This window comes from Pygocentrus nattereri, chromosome 29, assembly GCF_015220715.1.
Source record: "Pygocentrus nattereri isolate fPygNat1 chromosome 29, fPygNat1.pri, whole genome shotgun sequence".
Lineage (NCBI taxonomy): Eukaryota > Metazoa > Chordata > Actinopteri > Characiformes > Serrasalmidae > Pygocentrus > Pygocentrus nattereri.
In genome coordinates, this window is record NC_051239.1 from 19388225 (window position 1) to 19414071 (window position 25847).

General features: G+C 39.9%; 1 protein-coding gene across 6 annotated transcripts in view; it reads left to right on the forward strand.

Moving 5' to 3' along the window:
- The window catches only part of LOC108443672 (ERC protein 2), a 308529-nt gene extending 283275 nt beyond the window's left edge, over positions 1-25254 (forward strand). For all 6 annotated transcript variants that reach the window (XR_005129963.1, XR_005129967.1, XR_005129964.1 and 3 more), the window contains one exon: positions 22419-25254. The gene's annotated coding sequence lies outside the window, so the exon portion shown is untranslated. The remainder of the gene's footprint in view (positions 1-22418) is intronic.
- The last annotated feature ends 593 nt before the right edge of the window (positions 25255-25847 follow it).

A 25847-nucleotide genomic window follows, 5' to 3' on the forward strand; every position in this document is an offset into this window, starting at 1 on the left:
GCAGAGCTCTGATGCTAACAGAGGTCATTAGCTTATGCGCCTAAATCCACCTCTTTAGCCTCAGAGAGCTTTAAGCAGACATCAGCGCATGACCCCAGTCAGCACTGGACAGGAATTCTGAGCTCTGCAAAGCCAGACTTGCTTTCAGCTGCCAAGCGACTTATTGGATTCTGAAGTCGTGGAACTGCAGAACAGAGGACGCTTCGTTAGCGGCAGCTTCCAGCTTATATCATGGGACTGCAATGAATCCGCTGAAAGAGTCAGACTAAATAAAGGTCAAAGTAAAGCAAATATCTTTCTTGCTAAAAATATTTCTCTTCGACTTTTTCTCTGGGTCACTGGCAGGGCCTGACTAGTTATTTTAGCAGAGCTAACATCTTTTATTAGGCTATAAGTCTTCTTTAACATTAACATTTATGTGCATATCCCTATGTGCTCTCCCTTTCTTGTCCTCTCCCACCATGCTGTTGTAGCTGCATTAGCCTAATCCCCTATACCTACCTCAGCAGCCCCAAAGCTCAGCCACTCTCAGCAAGAAGACAAGGTGTCTCTGTGAACTGGACGGCTGCATTGCATTGTGAGGCCAATGAGACAGGAACTAGTGTTGCAACCTGGATTCAATCATGAAAGAAGGACAGATGATTGGCACATCCAGGGCGAATGCTGTGGATTCAGGGCAGGCAGGACAAAAAAAGTGTATTTGCATGCTTGATCTTTGTCACCTGTACACATTGAGGACTTTTATAGGGCTCTGTACTTTAATATATATATATATGATGGACGGTGAAGACAGCGTGCCAGAGACCACCCTCCATTTATTTAATTACACAGAAACTTTAACAACTAAATATATTGTAAATGCAGCTGTCGTTCTTTCCGAGAGACTTGCTTTCCCTTTTTTTTAGAAATGTGCTGGGATATTTCAGATGTTGCTTGATCTTTGTCACCTGTACACATTGAGGACTTTTATAGGGCTCTGTACTTTCAGAATATATATATATGTGTGTGTGTGTGTGTGTGTGTGTGTGTGTGTATATATATATATATAAAATGGTCATTACAACATGCAAATCAGTCTACAGCTGAGGACTTCCGTTGGTGACAGAACTCAACCTGGCTAGTGTAGATTGTCAATATGGCAGACATTTCTCAAATAACGTCATATAAAGCCCAAGGACTGCTGCAGATTGAAGCTCAGAGCATGAGGCAAATCTCTGTAAAATGTTAAGTATAGTTTAGTTTTACTCAGATGTGACGTACCACATGAAAAACATGTCAAATGTGTAAGTGTGTCAGTTGTTGTCATGCTACGTTTAAGCTAGCCATGCATAAAACCCTGCAGTTGTAGTTAAATGGCAGAGCAAATATGACTGAGGGTCCCATAATAAAGACTGTGTGGTCCAGTCTCAGTCTCACAGTGCACACGTCCATCTTGTCATGACACGTCATCAACATCATACGAGATCAGAAGGACGGATTTGTGTTCTTAGCGGCTCTACTTTTGGAATTCCCCTGCTTCATCTGACACAGGAGGAGATCCAGTGGTGTCCTTTCTCCCTAAAGCACGGCAGAACGTTCCGTCACCACCTTCACTCCTCTCAACGTGAAGAGCCTTGTTAAGACAGCGGGCAGATGCCCATTAAATCCAGGAGCCTAGTCCTGCATCTACACACACACACACACACACACACACACCAAGCTAGCTCTCCAGGTTTTCATGTTTAAAGGTGAACACCCCCAACCCCCCTTCACTTTGCTCCCTCTGTTTTTCCTCAAGAACAGATTGGGATCTTAAGGATCAAATTTATTTTCTTAACTGGTTCAAATGATCCTAAATAGATTTGAGATGAAATGTAAATATTCCAACCTCTGCACACACCAGCAGCAGCAGCAGCAGCACTCACATGCCCACATGAACACTTACACTTGATTCTATGCTGACACATCTCTACAGTTCTTATTTAATGTGTAGGGCAGCTCTCCAAAAAGAATATTGGTGGAAGCAATGGAAGGACAAGGAAGAGGTATAACATCGCTTGCAGTCTTTACCTGAGCTGGTAAACCTCTGAGATGTCCGTATACATTTTTCCATGTGTAGTGGTTGATAAGAGGTTTTAAAGGCAGCGTAGCGAATGAAATTTTATTTTTTGCTTACTTTCAAAAAAGGAAGCTTGAAGAATTAAGTTTTTGTTTTACTGCAGGAAACAACAGCTACAAATATCTATATGTATAATATAAATATATTTGTATAATGTACAGTATGCAGGTTCCATTGAATGGGGCTTATTTGCAAACTCAACCCATTTTACACAGTACACACAAAACAATAACCAAAGATGTTGTGATGGTTTCAGGACAACTTCAGTACACTGAAATACCTTACAGGCTTTAGAAATCAAGCTAAAATGTAGTAACATATCTCAAAACTGGATAATTATTTGGAGTAACAAGGTAGTAAGTATAAACAAACCAACTTACACTAAATTTCACTGTAATGTTCGCATATTTAATCAGGAATGTCTATTGAAACTTTCTCTAGACACAAGGTAGTTGTATAAGCTGAAAAGATGGTACAAAAACACCTGAAGAGTCTTATATAGTATATATCTGTCTGTTACCTCAATCAGAGGAGGATGGGCTCTCATTTTGAGTCTTGGTTCCTCTCAGGGTTTTTCCTCTTGCTCTTAGGGAGATTATCCTTGCCGCTGTCACCATTGGCCTGCTCATGTGGGCTTCGGCCCAGATTTTTTCTGTGAAGTTGCTTTGTGACCGTGCCTGGTGTAAAACGTGCTTTATAAATAAAATTTGACTTGACTACATGGAAGCAGTAATTCTTACTCTTACTTTATTGAGGCTTTATCATTGAGTCTTCCTGTTTAAACTTACATTACAGTGAAATTACTTGTTTCCTACTTTGTTACTCTAAATAATGATCTATTTAATTAGAATGAAATGATAATTTTTCTGCTTAACCACTAGAACTTGTTAGGCATCTCAGTGTAATTTTATATATATATATATATATATATATATATGAAGTGTCTTTATTTTGAGTTCTTTTTTTTGGCAGTTGAGCTGCCAGTTTTATCTCAGCCCAGCTGTCTTTGCAGAGAGATGTGATGTGAATTGTTTTCAGATCAGGGGGTTCTCACCCCTCCCATTTCGCCCCTCATTGCTTACTAGCAGCTCAACACAATCACAACAATTCACACACATAGAGCAAACGGCGTCCTAGTTAATTTAATAGCAGAGCTACAGAAAAAAAGTTCTGCTAGTTGAATGTCCTGAGTTCAACGCCAAATGCCGCTTAGAGTATGTGTTTGGGGTGTATGGACTGGGGAGTGAGTGGTATGACTTGAAACTTTAACATGATTTACATGGAATTTTAAAAAAAAAATTTAAACAGTAAAGAAAATTTGATTTTCCATAAGCTGGATCCTTTAAAACATGTTGCCACAAAATACATTCTTTGACCCCAAAAAAACGACGTTCCTAGTTTTATGAGTGCTTTAGACCACTTAAAGAGGAGATTTTGCTGACTCCTTGGTAACAGCATTGGAATTTTAATTCCCAGAATGCATCTCTTCTGTGCTTTCCATACTTTTATGTCTGCTGAGATTGAAATGACCCAAGAAGTTGGCCTAGAATTTGCTTCTATCTGTCCTGGAAACTTGACTGTTCATTTTACCTTTGATGAAACATGGACATGAGATCAGACTGTAGCACGCAAATTATATTGACAAGCTTTCAAACAGGACAGGGTGGAACTTGCCTACGCTGCGTGTTGTGTTTTGATGTATGAATGACAAAGTGCATCAAGTTGTGTCCCATTAGAAAAAGTGAAAGAGACAGACAGAAAGACTTTCTGGCCACCATCAATAGTAAATCATTAAAAAGACAAGCATGTTAATGGGGAAAATAGCGAGACGAAGAAAGGGAAAGAGAGACAGACCTATACACCAGATCCTCTACCGGGCCCCCATGAAAGTTCGACTCAACTGGAATGGAGCCCTACCGGATCCTTCCTTTCCACTCAGGCTGGTGCATGGGGGTCCGGGGGGCATTCCATACAGGCCAGGCTGCTTATCTGAGCATCCGGGTGCCCTCAGTTTTCTCTCTCTGCCAGATGGGGCTGCGATAGGCTCCAGCAGAAAGAACCCTGACCCCCACAAAGCTCCAGAGTAGGGGGGCCTCAAACGTACCATACCTGTGGGAGGCACTTTTAAGCAGGCTCAGATTTCACACGTCACTTGGCTGGGCGTCAGGGTGACCCCACATTTTGGATCGGGTAGGGTCTCATGGTTCTGGGTGGTGTCAAAATCTATTTTGTCATACTTTAGTGAGAGATGGGTCTGTGCGTGTAGATTTTTGACGATAGTTTTAACCATATTATGTTTTGGATTATACAGTATTTCAGAAACTAGTATGCCCAAAGGCTGCAGTATGTAAGCGAACCCTTTAAGCACTGTTTGGAACAGATGAATGTTTCAGAGGATATTTGAGTAATCAAGGTAGTCTGAATTTTACCACGTTGCTTTATTTATTGACAAGCGCATTTTAATGTGTGTTAATGTGATTCATTTATAATGCAACAATTTTTTTATTGCTGTCAATGCATGTTCCTAGTTTGACCTAGGCTTAATTGTTCTTTAGGGCCAAACTAGAACAAACAGGACGAACTAATACCAACAAACTAATGTGATTAATCGCAACTAATTATTTTAGTCATTTGACAGTCCTAATAATTACATTCTAATGAAGCTTTTTTGTCCACTATAGTGGCTATAACAACATGCCCTGTTTTCTTGTTTAACTGGCCCATATTGTGGAAAAACAAATTTCCATGCTTTTTTAAAAATAAAATATGTAAAGTTTGAAAATGAATATTAATTTAAATATATTTGTTCAGCCTAGGGCCTTTTAGCCCCACCCATTCACATTGAAGAAGTTATAAGGAGTGTTTCAACCTGAACTGCTTTTTGAGTGAGTACAGGGGAGCCAATCAGAAGAGCTCTTTTACATATGTTACTTTTAAAGGCACAGTAACAAAAACAGCCTGTTTAATTCTACGGAATATGAGAGGTTGGAAAACGGTTGTGTATGAAGGAATGATGGTTGTTTTTGGTACATAAAACCACACAAATGTTGTAAGTGGACTTCAGGGAAAAAATACACTTCTGTGGAATGGAAAACACAGTTCTAGAGCAAATAAGGCAAATTTAATTAATCGTGATTAATTAAGGTAATGTGATTTATCATGATTCATTATTTTAATTGTTTGACAGTCATCATTTTAATACATTGTAAGGTATATCACATTTGTATTTTGTTCATCTTGTGCAGCCCCGTTATTCTCCCTCAGAATATTGTTCACTGCTTGGATAAAAAGTCTAAAAAAGGAGTGTTAATGAAAGTTGACATGAGTACACACACATACATAAATTGAGAGAGCATGAGGCCTCGAAACCGAGATGAAGTTCCATTTGGCCTCTATTGTTGCTGAAACCCGCACTTAGGGCCTGCAAGAACATCATGCTCTTTTTATGAACATACTTTCTCTCTGGCCCTCGGCACTATTAGTGATAAATGAGGATTTGAACACCCTCACTTGCCAAAGGGTCTCTTTTTTTTTCCTCCCCCTCTCTCCTCCGCACAGTATGTATATGAGCACGACTGTCAAAACAACCTGCAAAGCAGCTTCAAATTCCACCCCTATTGGTTATTAATTGGTTTGCTTTGGCAGAGGTGAGAGGCCTACCACCATCAAGCAGCAAACACTCCAGATTCAGCTTGCCGGATTTGCGGGTGAGGGGGAAGAAAGGGCAGGGAAGAAGTGGGAGTCAGAGCGTGTGCACTTTTTTCCACATCCCTCCTTTTCATCACTCTTTCAACTTGAATGACAGTTGTGAATTGTGAGAACTAATATCTTCTAATAATCATCTGTTCTCAAGAACTTTATATTTGACTTCATGTGCAAAACTTAAGATTTTAAATGTAAAATCTCAGTGACTTTGTGTAAATGTAATATGTGTAAAATATGTATTAAGTGTTAATCTGAATCAACAGTGATCTCCCCCTAGTGGTGAGTTCCGAGAATGCATATAATGAGAAAAAGGTTGGCTTGAGTCAGAATGAGGGGGCACTGGTATGAAGTCAGAGGGCCTTGGAAGGCCAGACAAATGAGTGTGCATCTGCTGTCAGATGGGCTGCTTTAAGATAATTTATGTGGGCTGATTCTTTTTCTCTGTGCTTAGTTTCTACTGGTGTCACCAAGTTCATCATAATGATAATTAACTCCAGCTGCAAGACAGGTGTGTTTTATTATTGTACGTTACTGTATAATAGATAGTTGATATGAAAGGGAAAAAAAAAACTTAAATAGTTCATAATGCATTAATTCCTCAAACTTTAAGGGTCTGGATGTGGGCCCACTCTTTAGTTCTTTACTGTCATAATGATTTCTTTCAAATTAGTTACAGTATAACTGATAATATGTAGTGAATAATAAGTCTCAAGATTAATAACAAAATACCCTTTTAAAGGGAGTGTAAATATTTAAGCGCCATATCATTAAAACTGTTTTTGCCTCAGTTTTTGAAACAGAAGTGTCTGATGTAATACAGGAACACTGTAAAAATTAAAAACTTATCGTTATATCCACAGGCCACAAATTCCAATTGTGGAAATTAAGCTAAAAAGCAGCCTCCTTTGGATTTAGTGCTTGTATGTCATGAAAAACAGCATATTTGCAAATATCCACCTATTCATCCAACAGCTGTTTAGCCCTGCCCGTTCATTTTGAAGTTATAAGGAGTCTTTCAACCCAATGAATGAGGCACAATAGAGGACAGGCAGCCAGAAGAGAGTTAATTTACACATATCAGTCAAAAGACACAGTATCAAGAACAGCCTATGTAATTCTAAGGGAGAGAGGTTGGAAAATGGCGGAGTAAACAATAATTGCAACTGTTGCTGGTACATAAAACTATATATTAAACTATGTGTCATAAGTGGACCTCAGGGAAAAAAGTTTATTATATTTTATATAAGCATTTATTTTATAAAGGCATTATATATATATATATATATATATATATATGTATAAGCAAATTAGCTTAAAAATTTTTTAAAAAGTCATTTCTTTAAAAAAAAAAATTCCCAGTTCAACTCAACTTGTGCTGCCATAACCTGCTGTAATATGCAGCTATGTATACAACAGCCATGTCCCATGCAACAAGTATCTGTCACAGCAAAAACACAGGAGGCCCCTTAGCAGTGCTTAGCAAGGCGCAGTCTCGCGTTTGTTCTTGCCCAGTGAGTGTTTGCTCAGATGAAGGAAATTATGTAATTAGTCTGTGAGGGCTCTTTACTGCTCCCACACACACACACACACACACACACACACACACACACACACACCCTTGCTGTTTGCGTTCATCCACGGCATGGTTTCAGCTTGAAAACCGGTCAGGGCCTTCATTTGCCCAATGCCCATTAACTGTCAGCACAAAACTCACTTTTACTGCACTCTTTAAACGGCCCACTCTTTCTGAGTTACGTCTTTGTGGATTTTGTTCAAGTTTAGTGGTCAAATAAGGAAGAGGCCTTAGGCTGGCGTTCAGAGCCCTCTCTTATGGTCCAGGAGTGGAGAAAGAGGGAGGAGGGCGGGGGGGTTTAGAGGTGGGGGCCGGGGGGAGAAACGGGGGTGGGGTGTAGTTTTAGTTTTGGAGGGTTTATGGATGACGGCTCCATAGGTGGAGGTTTAGAAGTTTAGCTAGACTATGGAATGGTGGAGAGAGGCCAAGCAGGCATTTAGTTCCTTAATGCCAGCAGGCTGAGAGAGAGGGAAAGAAAGAGAGAACGGGAGAGCGAGAGAGAGCCAGACAGGTATTGTTTACATAAAGCACAAGTGAAAGCAGCTGGAGGGCTAATTAGCTTGATTCTCCATTACATGCCGAGAGGGCCAATAACTGAAAAATGGAGTTTTGTTTGGGTTTGAGCTGCAGCCCCCACCAGGAGGAAGTTGTAAAAGGCAGAGAAGAGAGACAAAAAAGAGGGAAAAGATGAAAAGCGGATAAAAAAAAGAAAAAAAAAAGCAAGAGCCCACTGAGCAATTGTTCAACAGTGAGATGTGCTCACTTGGTGGGTCAGTTTCAAGGCCATTCTTTCTTCTCGTTTTTTGTCTTCTTTCTGTGATGTCAAAGGCAGAATGTTAATTTTTTGTACTTGTGTTTATGGGTGTGTTTGTTCCTGTATATACACGTATAAAAGAACCTGCGTGTGTGTGTGTGTGTGTGTGTGTGTGTGTGTGGTTGCGTGTACTCTGTGTGTTTGCAACTGTTTGTATATCTTAATACCTGTATAAATATTTGTCTGTGAGCAGGTACATCAGCCAGACAGCTAAACTGTTCGCTGATTGAAGGCACACTGTAAGCGACTGTGAGTCAAGAAAAGACTGGATGTTTAATGACTGTAGGTCTGCACAGTATATCGTTTGTTAATCGTTACCATGGTTTTGGCCTTCGCAAAAGAGCCCTCGAACCAATCCAACATTTTTACTGTGTGCTATGAGTACATTTACCAATCATAGTGAGTGTTTTGATGAGTCGGTGTCTAACAGGGTCTTTTTTTTTTAACACAGACCATTTTCCCTTGTATGCTATTAATTTGCCGTGGTGTTTTTAATACATTGCAAGGCCTGTATAATCACATTACTAGTATTTTGTCCATATCTTGCAGCCCTGCTCTAAAGCAAACTCACATTATTAGCTGGAGCTATTGACGTGTGCTGAAATAAGAGCTGCATTTCAAATGGGAACCGCAAGCTTTCTGGTTTAGCCCTCTATACTAGGCTCATGTCTTCTCTAGAAAATGGCACTCCTTTAACAAGCATTTTGCGCCAGCATTCACAGACAACATCCCGCGTACATATCACCTCTCACCTCATTTGCTTTGTCATGAAATATCCCCTCCGCTCAGCATCAGTCACTATGGCAACATGGGAACTTGCCTTTGCCATGTATCTGGTATGCCTTTTTTTTTTTTCAGACTGTGCGCAGGCAATGTAAAAATGTCTAGAGGTTCCTGGGGCCTAATTATATTTGGAGACTTCTTTAGGCAGTAGTGGTGGGTGAGGCTGGGAGCAGGTAAGTGGAGTCAGCTGTCACTCATACGTCTCGGGGCATTTCAGAGCACCCATGAGCCCTCCTTCCCCAAGAATGGCTTATTTTTCCTCCCTTCAGTTGGTAGAGTAGAGGAAATTTTGGACCGGTAATTGAGTTTAGCAATTCTTAGGGGGAGAGAGAGAAAGAGAGAGTGAGAGAGAGAAAAGAGGGGGTGCATAGGGTTCCATTCTAGTGTGACCTGAGCGAAGTTGAACTAGGCCTCAGGTCAGGTTTATGCTAACTGAGATTTTGCTCAATTCTACTTTTAGAAGTCCATTTTTCTGCACTATTTAAATGTAATTTAAGTGGCATAATTATGTACACACTTGCATTATAAATTATATGTACATTCAATTCATATTTTGTATAAACAGGCTTGAATCTTGACTTCTTTTTGTTTATTTTGATATCAAGAAATATAAAAGGATAGTTTTTCTTTCAGCAAAATGAGACGACAAAAGACCTGTTCTTCAAAGGTGAGGCAAAGCAAGGCATCATGCAGCTGTGCGAATGTCGTCATGATGAAAGTGACATTTCTGCCAGTGTGTGTCACAATTGCGTTCACTACTGTTTTGTCCTAAACGTGTTTTAAATACATGCTAATGTTTCTAATAGTGTGTTTTTGAAGAATTTAAGGCTTTGATGTACATGAACGGATGCGCCTGGGCTTCAAGTGTGAAATGTCTGGTTTATTCCACCGCTGTGGCCGGCAGCAAAAAGTTGGGAAAAGTTAACTCTTGACAGTAGACAGAATTTTCCATTATGGCTCCATTCAAAACAATGGGATATCCGGTTTGATGGTGTCTGTCTACTACCATTATGTAAACGCAGCATTAGAGGCTTAACTGTCAGCACACCGTACTGGCTTTCCAAAACTTTAGAGTCGTTCTAATATGACTGGCTCCGAAACTAACTCAAACATCCATTGATGAATGCACACATGCAGGCTCCTCACCTTTCAGCTCCTCACCACTACCCTTTAACTCTCCTACATTCATAGCCTAACAGCAGCCTCTCTCCCTGGGAAGCTTTTGAGTGCTTTTGGGGGCAGCAGCAAGGCCAGTATAAATACTGTCTGATAAGTGCAATGTGATGGTGGAGCTGACCCGATGGTATGTCATTGCCTTTTTTCAAACAGCTTTATATTAAGTTTTAAAACACAGCAGGCACACTGGGTATTCCAGTAAGCCTCTTAAATCAAGAAATATTCTTGTTCTTGCCAATATCGATTGGTTACTCACTTTTTTGCAGTGCTTTGCACAGGAAACTCCAGATTAGATTCTGTCTATGTATACATAAAAAATATACTTCATTGCTGCTTGAATAAAAAAATTAAGCCATGTAGAAAGTCATCATCATCAGAAAGTAAATCAGAATTAGGACTGATGTCTTATAATTAGAAAGTTTCATTACGTTATTGTTTTATATTTCATAGTAATGAGGTACTATCTCATAATTAATGTCTTGTGATTATGACTGTCTCAGCATAAAAGTCTCTTACAATTATGATATATCAGGTAGTTGCTCTATACTATCTCCTATTTGTAACTCCAGCCAGTATCGTGTTGTTATTAGACAGTGAGTCATATTAAAGAGATTCCTTATTATGACTTACTATAGGGTTTAATGATTTTTTCAATTGGTGGATGCAAAAAGTAATGAAAAATATGACATAATTCTTGCATGTTTTATAGTCTTAGCTTTTTCCCATATACCGTCAACCTTATTAAATCAGAGAAGACGGACTCTAATCTCACATTCCCACAAAATATTACCTTAAAAACCATCTCTGTGAACTCATTTTGCACAGTGTATCTTTATGCATCCCCGTTTTATATGTTCTATGTGTTCTATGTATCAGGAATGTTATCAGGTCCAACTACACCACTAATAATTCCACTACATGCTTGGGCATCTTATAATGAATGAATGTATTGAGAATTCAAGTGTTTTCTAAATCTCATTCTATAAGCACAGCAAGGCTGAACTTGTAGTGCAAGACAGGACTTACGTTGTGTCATTTAAAAGTTGCAGGACAATTGAAGTTACGTGATAAACTGTATGGCCATTGATGTCACAGCTGTGTCTGTTGATAGCAGAGCACTCTGAAATGGACTTAGTAACTGCTTCAGATCAACGTTGTGTGCAGTCAAGATTTGTAGATGTTTTATTTGGAGCAGTTTCAAAGGTGTGCTTCGAAGTGTATGTTTCTTGATGGGGAAAAAGGGGTTGCCCCACACCCTGTTCCAAACTGAATTACTCTGAAGAAGATCCAGCTCTTCAACTTACGTTACAGGAGCCCAGGAGCCTTTTCAAAATGTTGAAACTATTGAGAAAAATGTTACTCTTTAGTACGGATGTCCCTACTAAAAATCAGTATTGGAGCCGTTTTAGGCTTGATCCATCCATTCTTCGGGCTATTTTACCCATTCACTCTCTACTTACATCACTGTTGTATAGGTAACATAAGTTGCAACTTGCAGCAGTGAAGCACATTGAGGCTGTTAAAGTAGTTTATACTTTAAAGTGAAAACCAAACACAACTCAACGGTATTTGCAGTACCAGTGTTCCAACTGCAGTTAAGGTACATTAGCTGCCTTTAATCAAAATGTGGTTAAACTAGCTGCTTGTAAATTGGTGAGCTGCTAATGACAACAATACCAACATACAAAGTCAAGAAAAAGGCGGCGTTCACATTATAAGCCTTGATCCGATCTAGGACCATATATGAAAGTGGCTCAGATCTGATTTGAAAAGATCAGATTTTGATGGCAACACAGCTCTGAAAACATCAAACCTGTGTAACAGGATTTGTGCCACTTTAACCTGGTAATATGAATATAACCAAAGACTCAAATTTAGAGTTACTGTATCATCAAAGCTGCATATTTATGATGATATAGAACGTTCATTTCTTAAAAGTAGTCCAGAAAACTACAAACCTTTGCGCACTGCACGCACTAAGATGCAACTTTAATAATTGTAAACTGTAGTTTTTTCTTAGCATAGTGTGCACTGTGTAGATACTGTATATCACTAAGAAAACACGAATAATCAGATTGGTATCAGATTGGTTCTCAACATTAAGGACTAGGGCTGGGATCTGAGGTAAACACCTGATCTCTACTTTTTAGTTTGTAGGTCATACGTGTCCCCTTGTCCTATGTTTTAAATATTTTGCACTCCTTCAGCTTGACAGCCACATCTGCTATTTGTCATGCAAGGTTTTATGGTTACTGACTATGGAATATGGGTGGCAGCTCTCCCCTTTCATTGAAGGACCACAGTCTGACCGTCAATTCACACCCAGGTGCTGAGCTATGAAGGATGAAGAGGTGGGTCATTTGCCTCTTTATGAAAGTGCCAGGTCAACTGGATAAGTAATTGAGAAGTTAGAAGAGGTAACTGTGGCAGACCAAAACAGACTGTCTCGCTGACACTTGCTACATTCCTTCTGGGTCAGGAACGTCAACACTAACCATCCGCTCATTCTACTTTTTTCTGCTTTGGTCCATATGTATGGAATATACATGCAAGAGGTGTAGGGTATACATTCAGTGTATTCTGAAATGACAGTTTGTCCTTGATGAAGCGTTTATTCGTTTAGCAGATTCTTTTTTCCAGCGCATACATAGAAGTTTTCCTCAGCTGTTGTTTCTTATATAACATATAAGGCAAGACAGGAGGTAAACTACAATACAAAGATTCAGAAAAACATACAATATGTTATGATTTGGGTCTTTTATATTGTTGTTGACACAAGGAAATCTTGTATCGCTGAAATTGTAACTATTGGAAAAAACTATTTTTAGCTTCAAAGGACTTGAACTTTGAACCATGTCTGTACTTTCATTCATTCAGATGTTCACACAGTGAAGGGCGGCTGGCGTTTTCAATGCTGTAAAAAGTGAACGTGTGACGAAATGTAAATCATCTATCATAATATTATTATGCATTCTGTACATGAAGCACTACCAAATAGAGTCCATCTTCGTGAAATGACACATTTTCCCACAGCGCAGGAGAAGAAGGATGGTGTGAGAGAAGGACAGAGGCTGAGAAAGAAAGGAGGAGCTGCTAGACAGGGGAAGCGAGGTAGACAGAACAGTGCAGAAGGAGTTGCAGAAAGGAAGGGAGGTATGCTTTGGGTAGACGAGTTCGGGAAGGAGGGAACTTCTCTCTCCGCAGGTGTTAGTGAGGCAGCGGAGCGGCCTGTTATTAACACCCTAAAATCTGGCAACCTTGATCCTCCCGCAGAGCATGCACTAATTACCCCGCAGGCTAAAAGTAAACGCACCCTCTGACTGCCCCCTTGCTAGACAACACTGCCACGGCAACACTTTCTCACTCAGTTACGGCTCTTTCCCTTGACAGGACATGCTCTGAAAATTCAGCCCCTGACATTGTTGGTGAAAACTTGTGTCGGTGACTGATGTCTTCAGTTGGCTTGAAGCAACAGTTTGGTGAAATATCAAATTTACACAACTTTCCTGTTAACCTGCATGTAGTTGATCAGCCAAGACACGTTTGCTTCTTTAGTTTTGCACCGGTGTTACGGGGCTACTGCAGCTAACAAATAACTAACGCTGGTACCCCCTAATTAGCATAGTGCAAACATGGCTTAATCATCATGCACTTGCCTCAAACGGATACCGAGTTGTTCTGGCATGTGTGACTTCAAAACAAAGGCGGTTTTAAATGATCCCAGATAGAATTGCTTGTGTGGTTTCTGACGCTGGACAACACACTGTTGCCTATAAACATTGACAAATCAAGGGGGAGCTACTACTGTTTTTAACTGTTAGCTTTTGTCCATTTTTTTATAAATTACAATATATATTGTCATACAGTATCAAAAACACAGTAGGCAGGCCTGTTTGAGATTAAGTAACTTCATGTGAGTTGAGGCGATGATTAAGCAAGCAGCTTGCACAGTGCTGAGGATAAGCTTTTGTAACTTTTTGCTACATTAGCATTACAGCTCCAGTGCAAAATTTAATGAAGCAAGATCAAAGCAGTTTGATTGTTTACCAAACTATTCCTTGAAGATTCTCCCAACTAGAAGGTCAATAGAATGGACTTAGGATGCACTGAAGCAATTAATGATTCCCTACCTGCTTATCTTTCTCTTTTTGTCTCGCAAAAGCCCAGAACTCTCTTTACTCTCAGTCACTATCGTCTTTGGATAATGGACTCTGCTAGTTAAGCACTACTTCTGGAGGGTAAAGCTGAGCTTTACTGCTGAGACCCCAAATTCAGCCACTTTGCTTTTGGTTAGAAATGACAGTGATGTCTCCGCATCAGCCAGTCAACCTGGTCATCTCCAAGGTCAGGTACACACAATCAGGCAATTTGAGTTCTTCTTTGGCTGCTCTGACTTGCTCATATTCAGTTAGATGGGTGTGGTAGCTTGCTTCTTGTGCCTCAGAGCAAACTGACCGTCAACCTCTTGAATTGCATTAAACGAAGTGATCTGCAATACTTGTGGCGAACAAAATTGACCACAAATGCAGATATTCTTTTCTTACCATTCACCTTGATCATGGAATTACTATAATTATGTATACATTTACCTGTACACTATATACATTAATAATTATATATTAGACATTTTTTATTTTACTTAAAAGCTGCCCCTTTAGTAAGTTCCAGTGGTGGACGAAGCACACAAATCATGTACTTGAGTTAAAGTAGAGATTCCCAAATAAAATAAAATATCACTCCAGTAAAAGTAGAAGTTCCTCCCTTTAGACCTCCACTGGAGTAAAAGTACTAAAGTATTTACCTTCAAATGTACTTAAGTATAAAGTAAAAGTACAAAAAGAGTAATTCTGGCTCTGATGTCCTGTTATCATTTTTATAACCAGACTGGCTTCATGAACTCATTTCAGGTGAAAGTCCTCCAGCGTCTCTCTTGGTAAACCAGTCTTTTAATAGAACGTCATTAATTAGTGACGCTGACGTCTATTAAAATGATCAGAAGCACAAAACACTGAAGGTAAACAGTTTCCATCAGGGAGAACCGAGTGGCTCTGAAATCACTTTTTACACACAAGCAAAGTTTCAGTTTCAGATTTATTTACAACTTAGTTCCAAGTTTAAGTTGAATAAAAACTGGCTTTAAACTCAGGATCACAGATGAGCTCCTTTACTATGTTGATCTGTAGGCGTCTGTTCATAAACATAAACCAGCCCAAACTCATTTACTATAAAATGAAATGGTGTTTGTAGAAATTCAGAAAAAAGCTGCGTCAGTCTCGACTGCATATGTGGACATATTTCTATATTGAGCTCTATTTACACAAAGTTAGGTTAGTTCATCATTTATGTTGAACAGACTCTCCCAAAGTTTTACGCTGCTGCGCTGACGTTGAACCGCGTGCTGCACTGGGTCGGTATGACCAACAGGTCAAAACCAGCTCTAAACAAAGTGACCGCTGGGCCCTGATTGGTGCTCTGGCTTTGCGCTTCTTTCGTTTTGACATGTTACGTTTTTATACACACAGAAACCAAAAGGAACCACAGATTTCTCAAAATGTAGGAGGAAAAAGTCGGATATTAGACTCTGAAATGTAGTGGAGTGAAAGGAAAAAGTCGTCCAGAACGGAGAAACTTCAGAACAGATACACCAAAAATACTAAAGTACAGAAACTAATTACATTTACTCAGTTACTCAGTTACTGTCCACCACTGGTAAGTCCTAAGATGATTTAAATATATGAATTTTAATGTTTAACTACTAGAGTTCCCAACTTTAAGAGTGGAGACCAAACTGCAGCCTCCAGCAGTTTTGAGGAACTGGATTGCACAAAAAAGATTTAATCTAAAAATTGGTAATAGGACAGCTTCATGCCCTCATTCAGTAGCTTCTCTCTGCATACCACACACCATAGTTTTGGTGCATAAGCACCAATGGCGATAAATGCATGTTTAATGTAGTAGCCATGTTTTAAATTGGATTAGGCTTTTTAAAATCTTGCTGTTGTTTTCATTCTTGTCGTCAGTGTTTTTCTGCGTTTTGCTGCCCCAACAAAAAGTTTGTTAATGTAGTGAGTTTCTTTATTTTTGATTTGCCAGCAACCAACAGCTAGGCCAACAAAGGGCCAGACAGAGGTGAGTTGTAGGCTGTGGTTAAAATGGTAAAAGAGCATCAGAACTAGGGGTGCAGGAAAAAATAGATTCTTAGATACATCGCGATGCAGATGTGAACGATTCTGAATCTATTCATAAATGTCAAAAATCAATTTTCTAAATATTTAATTTATACCGCAATATTGATGGAACGTAAAAAGCTGAACTTCGCAGTGGGAAAGTGCAGCGCCCGGAAAGTCTGAGGCAGCACATACAAAACACACATGGATGAGCGAGAAATCCAACCGGCTCTGCATTAGAAGCCAGGTTAGGCCAGGAGTCACAACCCAAATGTTCAGATGAGCCATTTTGTCCTTTCAACACAGTCAATCCACCTTGGCAGCGTCAACATTTAATGTCCAGTATGTCTCGGTATGTGTTAATGTCCTAGTATTGCTCTGATTTAAGCTTAGCTATAGCTGCTTTCCTCCCGTCTCCTTCAGGAAACGTTTCCTCAAAACTAGAACAGTTTCTTGTAAATTGTCTCTCCACGTTCGGTGTCCACATACTTTTGGCAATATAGTGTAAGTACAGAAGCTGTTGCACTGGGATTTAATATAGTGTTTTGGGGCCGAAACAAAAATGTTTTATGTATTGGTGAATTGTATTGGCAGCTGATGAGAGATGAGATGGAGACTTTCCTCTCATCCAGAATCAAGCTTACGTTTGATTTTAGATTGACAGACATAACTCAACCTCAAAATGTTCCATCACTATTGCAGAAACAGTCTTACCTTCTGGAGTATGATGTACAAAGCCATGCATGTATCGGCAGGTTAGAGTAAATCTGCAAACACAATCATTGGTATCCATACCAGAGATTTAAGCTTCAGCCAACACTGCTGCATGCATATCGACCAAAACAAACACAGACTAATGTACACAGGTCACACACACATGCTCACCCTGTCTAAAGCCAGGACTGGTGCAGATCTCGTTTGCTGTTTCTTAGGTGCTGACAGGATCTCAAATGGACCAGATCCATCAGACGTGCCCAAGTGGAGGCCTTTTTCCATTATGACGAGACCTTGGCCTTATTTGTTGATTCTTGGGCCCCAAAATCATTAATTTCAGTTGTCTGGACAGGGAGAGAAAACGAGAAACCTGAGAAAAAGCCACCACTGCGAATCCCCTCCCTGCCTTTTGGCTTTTTCTCCACTAGTTGCATAACAAATGATGGCACCTCCATTTAATTACATCAGGGCTGTTTATTTATTTACATATGTAATGGATGGTTCTAGAAGGACTGAGCAGGACTGAGAGTGCAACAGGAACAGGAAATGGACCTTCGCAGTCTCAATAGCAGTCTCAACGAAATTCCAGGAAACCTTTTCTCTTTCTCTCTCCTTCACTCGCTAAAAAAAAAGAAAAGGAATAAACAGGCTTTTATTTGTTCTGTCCCCTTCTCTTCATCATCTGAAGGATCTGGTGGATTTTGAAAGCCCATCAAGGACCGCTGGTTATTTTGAAAGCGGTTTGCACAGTCACGGGGGCGCCTCGACACGGGCCGGCATACATCATTGTTTTTCAAACACATCGCCAGGCCAAAGGAAAGAGGGAAGTAGAAAAAAAAAAGGAGAAGAAAGCAAAGTGAGAGGAAGAAGGGATCTGTTCTGCAACTGTTCGCCCGAAGAACAGAGTACACGTTCCGAGAGAGTTTGTTCTGAAAGATGGCGAGATGTTTGTACTAATGCCAAACACATTTAGGCCTTTTTAAAATCACACAATTCTGGCACTCGGCCCACGCTGCCACAGGGACATAGCAGCCGTGCCATAAAATGAAAAACTAAAACAAGCCTGCCTAGTTATTTTTCCCCCTCCTTTTCTGTGTAGGTCTCTCGTTCTTACAGTAAGTGTTTAATATGCAACAGTGACACACTCCCTTGTTACGTTTCTGAGGACTAATGAGCAGGCGTTGTGTTTAATACACAAGAATCTGTACATATCTCTTCGGCCCAATTAAAAGCGACAGATAAATATATAAATAAGTGTAGAAATCACTTACAGCTGATGCTTGGAGGTGCCCTCACTGGCACAGAGGCGTTACTTCAGTCACAATACGACTCTTTCCAAAACACCTCTGACCAGCCGCCTTTCTGCACATGTTCAGCTACTGCATGCAGAGACGTCTTTAGACAGATGCCCGTTTTTACTTAGAGATGTTGTGTTGGCTATAGACTAGCTATGGCTATAGACTAGCTAAGCCGAATCATATGGGGTATCATACATATAATATGTTAATAGCTTTGTCAGTCTAATTAAAGGATAATAGCACCAATATTCCTATTTTTGTGTAATTGAATGGATAAGATGTAAACAAAGTCGTTTACAGTGGTCTGATACGCTCAGTTCTGGAGTTTTAGAGTTGTTCACAATGCTGGTGATGGGTAACAGCCAACTGAAGAGATTAAAAGCTACCTTACAGGCTTTTACATGAATGGTTATGAATCCTGAGACATTGTTTTATGATCATTTTATTATAAAGTTTTGGCCTGAAACGTATTAAGCTGTTCATGGCAGGGAGATACATGCAAGGTTATGAGGCAAAACAGTCCCCAAACAATGTATTTGTTCAGATTTCCCACTATTTTCCCATCATCAACGTTACATATAAAAACTCAGAAGACATAGATTCACTGGTGCACATAAAATTAGAATACAGGCAAGCGCCTATTCCTGTCACCACCCCTGTAAAGGAATCCGAATTAGTAAGTATCTCTAGAAAGAAAACATTTCACGTCAAACTGCTCTAATCACCAATGACTGTTCAATCATTCAATTTTGCCAAAAAAAGGTGGAATTCCCCTTTAAGATCTTTACAAGTCATTCAAAGTGGTTTGATGTGAAATACCCAGTCCTTAGGAAACTTACCCAGTCAGAGGTGTTCACAATGGTGGTGACAGGAACCAGACATCTGGTTTAATGCCTCTAAAAGCTACATAATAGAAAGTTCCTACATGAAATGCTTACGAATGCATTGCCTGATGTCTGGCACGTTGTTTTACGATAGTTTTGAGATAAGAGTCATTCAAGGTCACCATAGAACACTTTATCAGATTTATAGCTAATTTATCATTAACTTTACATTTAAAAAAAACCCTTAAAAGGTGTTTTTTTATGAATAAAAAATAGCTATATTCAAGTAGTAGACATCGTATACAACACATGGTGCTCCTGTCATTACCACAGTAAAGAAATCTGAGTCAGTAAGTTTCTCTACAATTAACCATTTTATGGCAAACCACTCTGAATGATTGTGTTTACACCTCGATGACTGAATTATGCAGAAATTTTCATTTAACTTCAAATTAATTAAATAAATAAATAATCAGAGGAATTCCCCATAAACTGGGCTAAGTTGTGATTATGCATGCTTACTATGGCAGCTTGATGCAATGCATGTAAATAGTACGGCACACAGTTCCATAGATACAAAAAGGAAATAGGCACCCATGAAATATCATAAATATTGGATTAAGTCAGCTCATTTGCAAATATGAGAAAGGTGAATGGTTTAGTGATCGTGTCCAAATATTTTGGTAGAACTGCTGAACAGCATGTGTTGTACACTGCAGACTTTTACCTAACCTTCTTGTCTACCTACATTAGATAAGAAATCTTGGTATAATTACACAGATAGGCATAGCTACTCAATTTACACAGTGCTAATACGTTCCAAGTGCAGGTAGATAACAAGTCCAAACATTAGCTTGGGAATTTATAGCCAACAATCAAAATTGGCACATTTAATGTCTGGAGTCGTACACTTAAGGAAGGACATAAAGGCTTGATTTGGCCCAAAGAAAATACAAGACTTTTTTGAGTGCCTCCACACTTTAAAAAAAAAAAAAACAACAACCTTTTTCACATGATATACTGGAATATTTATGGCCGTAGCACTTTGCCTGGGAATAATATAGTCTGGGACTATTTGTACAGTTTATTTTACAGGTTATTAGGTTATAGTAAATAAAAGCTGTGAAAATGACTTATATGGTGGATTCAGACTGGACGTAAATCACTGAGAAACACCAGTATTAATTACATTCCCACACCCATGTAAGACAAATCCCATTCAAATAGACCTATAAACTGTAGTAATCTGTCGGCGCTTCTGACATGATCTTGATGGCATTCGGTCAGTGTTATATTGCAGGTTTCAAGTAAAATGTTACCCTTTTTTTTGTTTACTTTAGATATGCATGTTGTACAAGCGTACATTTTGCCTCGTCTTTCTGATCATTATATGGACACTGTTAAATTTATTGGCTCGTTTATTTCAGCCATACTGAGCTCTTTAGAAGATTTTTGAAAAATTGCATATTAGCCTTGCAGATGAATGTAGCTTGCAGAAAGTGATCTCAGCTTATTATCTTGGATCATAAAGAGTCTCACAGTGTCCTCTGACAGGCGACGGGACAGCTTTGAGACCAAGAGGAAATGCCTAATATATCTCACTAACGATTTGAGAGGCATTTTGGCCATGAGCTGAAACCTGACCCTATTGTTGAAGTGGAATAATTTAAAGGCTTCTAGAGCAATGACTTTGATGTCAGTGACAATAAAATGGGCTTCAAAAGAGGCTATGTAGGAAGAGGGGGGAGAGAGCAAGATGGAGGGGAATGAGAAAAGACATGAAGGAAGGCACATTAACTACATAGGCAGAGCCAGAGAGGGAGTGTGAGCGAGCAAGGGAGAGGAAGAGAGAGAGAGAGAGAGAGAGAGAGAGAGAGAGAGAGAGAGAGAGAGAGAGAGAGAGAGAGAGAGAGAGAGAGAGAGAGAGAGAGAGAGAGAGAGAGAGAGAGAGAGAGAGAGAGAGAGAGAGAGAGAGAGAGAGAGAGAGAGAGATAATAAGTGTAGTGGAGTGTGCTTGTTGGAATGTCGCTTCCTGCTGAGACCTTCAGAACTTAATTCCGCATCACTGCTGGAAATGCGACACACACACACACACACACATGGACATACATACACACACACACACATACACACACTCACCTCTTTCCGGATCTGTCTAATTAGCTCAATGCTGGCACAGGTGCTGCAGTGCCACGGGGTCAACGGAGGCCAACGACCCAACATCAGGGGCCAATGGGGGAATTCCATAAAATCCAGGAGATATACTCTCAGTGCGGCCATTATAGACTATAGTCTTAAACTATACACTGTGCAGTTATTTAGTGCCTTGAGTTTTGTAGGTTAGTGTTTAATTAAATGAATTAAACGTTTAGATGGAAATTATGTCGCTGAGTTACCACTGTAACAGTTTCAGATCCTCAGATTGCCTAACCTAATTAGTAATTGAAATACAAGGGCATCTAAAGACCTGAGAGGTACTATAAGTGATTATCACAAAGAGTTTCAGGGGCCCATGGTGTCCGTCAGGAGAACATTTGGGCAGCTCATGGATCTCCATTCTCCCTCCTGCCCAAACATGTCACCCAGCTTTTACGACCGCTACTGAGCAGGCCTGCAGCCACCCCCTGGCTTCCTCCCTGTTCTAGCCCTGAGCAGGCCCACAACTGTCCCCCCAGTAATGAGAAGGCAGCCTGGGGGGTTATGGGAAGAGGACTGAGGGTAGTTGAGGGCTGTTAAGGGTGTTGTGAGACTTTATGTCTTTAGGTTGAGCGACCGGGTGTGGATGTAGGACGTACAGAATGCAGGGCATTTTGGAAATTTGGAATTGTAACAAAATAGTAGAGCGTTTGATGTTAAATCACAGAGACAGGGGAAATGGTTTATTTGGCTTTACAGTTTACTCTTAGCGTATTAAAATGCCTAGGAACAGACCTCAGTCACATTTTTAGTATTACTTTGACTGAACAAATGTTTCTGACATCTAAAATAAGCTGTTAATGATTTGAGTTTCGGCCTGCATGTACGGCTGTGCTTGTTCAGAAACTGCTGCTTTGCATCTATCAACAACAGCACAGCAAAGGCTGAGGCAGCATTGTGGATCTGCAACTCAGACAGTATTATTATTTCGGTGTTGTCACTTTACCCAGCACAAAGCGTTTTTCTCACAGTCGCCAGAGCTGCTGCACCTCTAACGAAGAGCCTATAGTGTTTGCAACTCATTGTCTGTTATATGCCTCTAAATTCTTTCTTTCTTTTTGCATCTCCAGTTCTCTGGCTAGAAAGGAATGGGCAGAATGCTATGATTGACAGCTACTCCTCATCACAATAAGGTGCTCCCTCTCTCTGAAGCTCCTCATCTCCAGTTACACGACAAATGGACCCCACTGGCACGACCATTGCACTATGCTCTCACCATGAAGCCTAAAGCAACCTCAAAACCTTACCCACTTCAGCAAAGTGCAGCATCATCGAGCGTAGACTCCCTGTGGATGCTCCTCGCACTGCACTACCACCATCTGGATAACATTTGATGATTATCAGTTTTGCTAGTATTGCTCATGATATGAACCATGGATATAGCCACGCCATATTGTTGTCATTTGAAATGGTTTTTGTCTGCCTTACTGGATCTTAATTGACAGAAGCAGTACAAGACGTTGGCTGTGTCTGAACACAAACACTATTCAATGACAGGTAGACACCCAGAAAGAGTGATGCATAGAAATAACTCCAATGCCTCTATTGTCTTCTTTTGCATTCGTTAATATTTCTTGTGCTCATTACTATAATTTTGATCATTTTCTTTCTGTGGGAAAAGATGCCAACCGCTAACATTACTCCACTAACTCACAACGAGCGGTTGGGGTCTTAGTCGATTTGTAAATAAGCACCTTTTTATCTAAATGCTCAAAGGCTGCCATCTAAGAGCTTCATGAGACAGCATGAACAGCAAGGTGTCAGACACAGCTATGAAGTATTTATTTAGGCAAGGAAGGTCTAAGGCACTTCCATCCGTCCTTCTTTCCAGTTGATCCATTGTTTCATTACAGCTCCGCTCGTACCCAGGATTCATTTCAGTCTTTTCTGTTAAATCTCCTCCATACCTAGCAGTGACGGATATACAGTTGCTCGTGGCAGAAGGCTGTCATAGAAACAAAAAAAAGAGAAACTGCTCACCACTTTCCACTTCTGGAAACATCTGCCTTCACCCAAGTCAGCATGGAAATGTGCTCAAGTTTGGGGAGGAAAAAACATCTTCTTCAACAGACTGAAAAAGACTCCTACTCTTCCTCAGTGCCTATGAGAGAAGCTGCCTGTATCAGTGACCCGTGTGTGTGTGAGGATTTGTGCGTACTCGTCACGAACGAGAACAAAAATAACGACACACATCCATTGCATTATTCTTTGTTTAAGGCATCAATGGTCACCTCTGTGTTTTCCTTTGACAGTGATGTGTTGTGTGCTTTCCAGAGACCCCTCCAAGGAAACACGTCTTTAACTGCTTTGTAATGAGCGCAAGGACTTCCTAAAACACTGACCAGAGCCTTGAACTTCGACCTTGGGATGTAATGTGTCTAATAGTCTATACTTGAAGCCAAAATTGGCTCAGTGGACCAGTTTGAAGATCAAGTTAAAAAGGAAGGAAATCGTAAAATACGGCATCTCATTTTTACACACAACGTGCCAAAAATCTGTCTCTTTTGATAAAATCTTTTAGTAAACTTGAGATCGTGTCTTAAGAGTTCCCAAATCGGCCTGCTCTCAGATGTGTACTTAAAAATAAAAGCACTGCATGGACATATCTACTGGGCATAATTATACCACTGATCCAAATGCAAAACAACCCACATTCTCAGTGGTTTAACCCGAACATCAATTTACAGGCATTTCCCATTAAAAACCACTCCTATTACAGTTCAGCAGAATGTGACAATCCTCAGGATGCATAAATGGCAACGAAAAAAAGCTCATTTTAAACAGAGAAATCAACATTTCTCTATTTCTACAAGAACACAAGTTCACGTCAAGTTCAAAAGTCAGAAAACTGAATATTCTTGCATTCTTATTACATTTATGGTTCTTTTGTCTATGCATATAAGTTTTACATTTAATTGTTTTATTTGAAAGATTTCCAGAGTGTTGCCTCATCCTTACATTGCGAAATGGACAGTGTAAAACTGTTCCCCATTCACAGGAATAGTTTGGTTAAAAAGCATTTGTTGCTAACAAACTGAAAGCAAAAGTACACCACTTAGCACAATGCAAAGGACATCATGCTATTTGGTGCCTACTACCTTCCACTCACTGTGAGCATTCCCATCAGCTTCTCGGTTCACTCGCTTGTCTCCACTTAATTACTGCATGCATTTTCAATGCCACAAGAAGAGGAGAATAAGAATGCATGCAAACTTGAGAGCTGTATGGAAATGTTAATAACATTGAATCTCTACAAAGAGGCGGGAAAAAAGAAGAAAGGTGATTTGCTGATCAAATAGTTTATAATAACATTTTATTACATGAATAACTGAGGCTCTCACTCATTGTCATGAGTAAGAAATGGTGACGTCGATGTTAAAAACTGTATTGCACTGGTCTTTAATGCTCTATTTACTGTTTTGGTTCAGTGTCCATGTTACATTTATTCCCTTCTTACTTTCTTTTTACTTTCTTTTTGTACAGATTGTGAACTGCACAAGTTGTTTCTATGTTTTTTTGTCGAACATTGGTGTCTTCATCCTGCCTGTCTGTCTGTCTGTTGTTTTGTTTATTTCATTCCTTATTTATTTAATCAGAGCAAACATTTAATTTAAACGAAGCAATGTTTGAGTACAGGGTTTCATCCAGGGGGTGCAATAACAGTGAGATTTAAAGTTGTATAGCTTAATGTATGTGTGTGTGTGTGTGTGTGTGTGTGTGTGTGTGTGTGTGTGTGTGTGTGTGTGTGTGATATCTGAATAGATGGTACTTGTATTGTGGCCAGCTGTGTGTTTGAAAGCTTGTGAGGTGTAGATACTCGCAGAATTGCAAACACAGTGAATAAACACTCTTGAATGTTTTGCAGTGACCAGCTTGTCTCTGTGCATTAAAGGTCATTTCCTCTTACCTGGACTGGAATGTCATTATTTTAGTAACACCAGCAGCAGCAGCAGCAGCAGCAGCAACCGGGCGAGAATCGTTCTGAAATTGTTATTCAGAGCAGTTTTAAAGCCAAAGGTCAGTCAAAACCTATTTGATTTATCTGTACAGTAAATATGCTGTTGCTTGTAAAAGACAGCAAGAGATGTTTAGTAAGACACATGCATTTATGAAATTCCACCAGCAGCACCTGATTTCCTTTCATGAAGGATCTGATAAGCTGAACTAGGTACTGAATGGCAACTGTAAATACTAGGCTTCCTGAAGGTGAGCTTTAAGCAGACACAAGTTCGCAGTTTGTTTGTATCAAAGCAGCACTATGTAAGTTTGGGGATTTGGAGACCTCTCTGGCGGAAATAGTAACATGCACGTCTGATTTTAGAGTTGCTTATGAGCGACTTACATTGCTAGATGAAATCGAGAAAATAAACCATCCGTCCTCCATGTGTCATCCACTGCGCTGTCGCTGGACTGCCCCCACTAGTTCCAGCCCATCCAGCCAGACTTTCTTTTGGTCAGTGCTTGACGTCAGTTATTATAGACTTATGGCACTGTTTGAA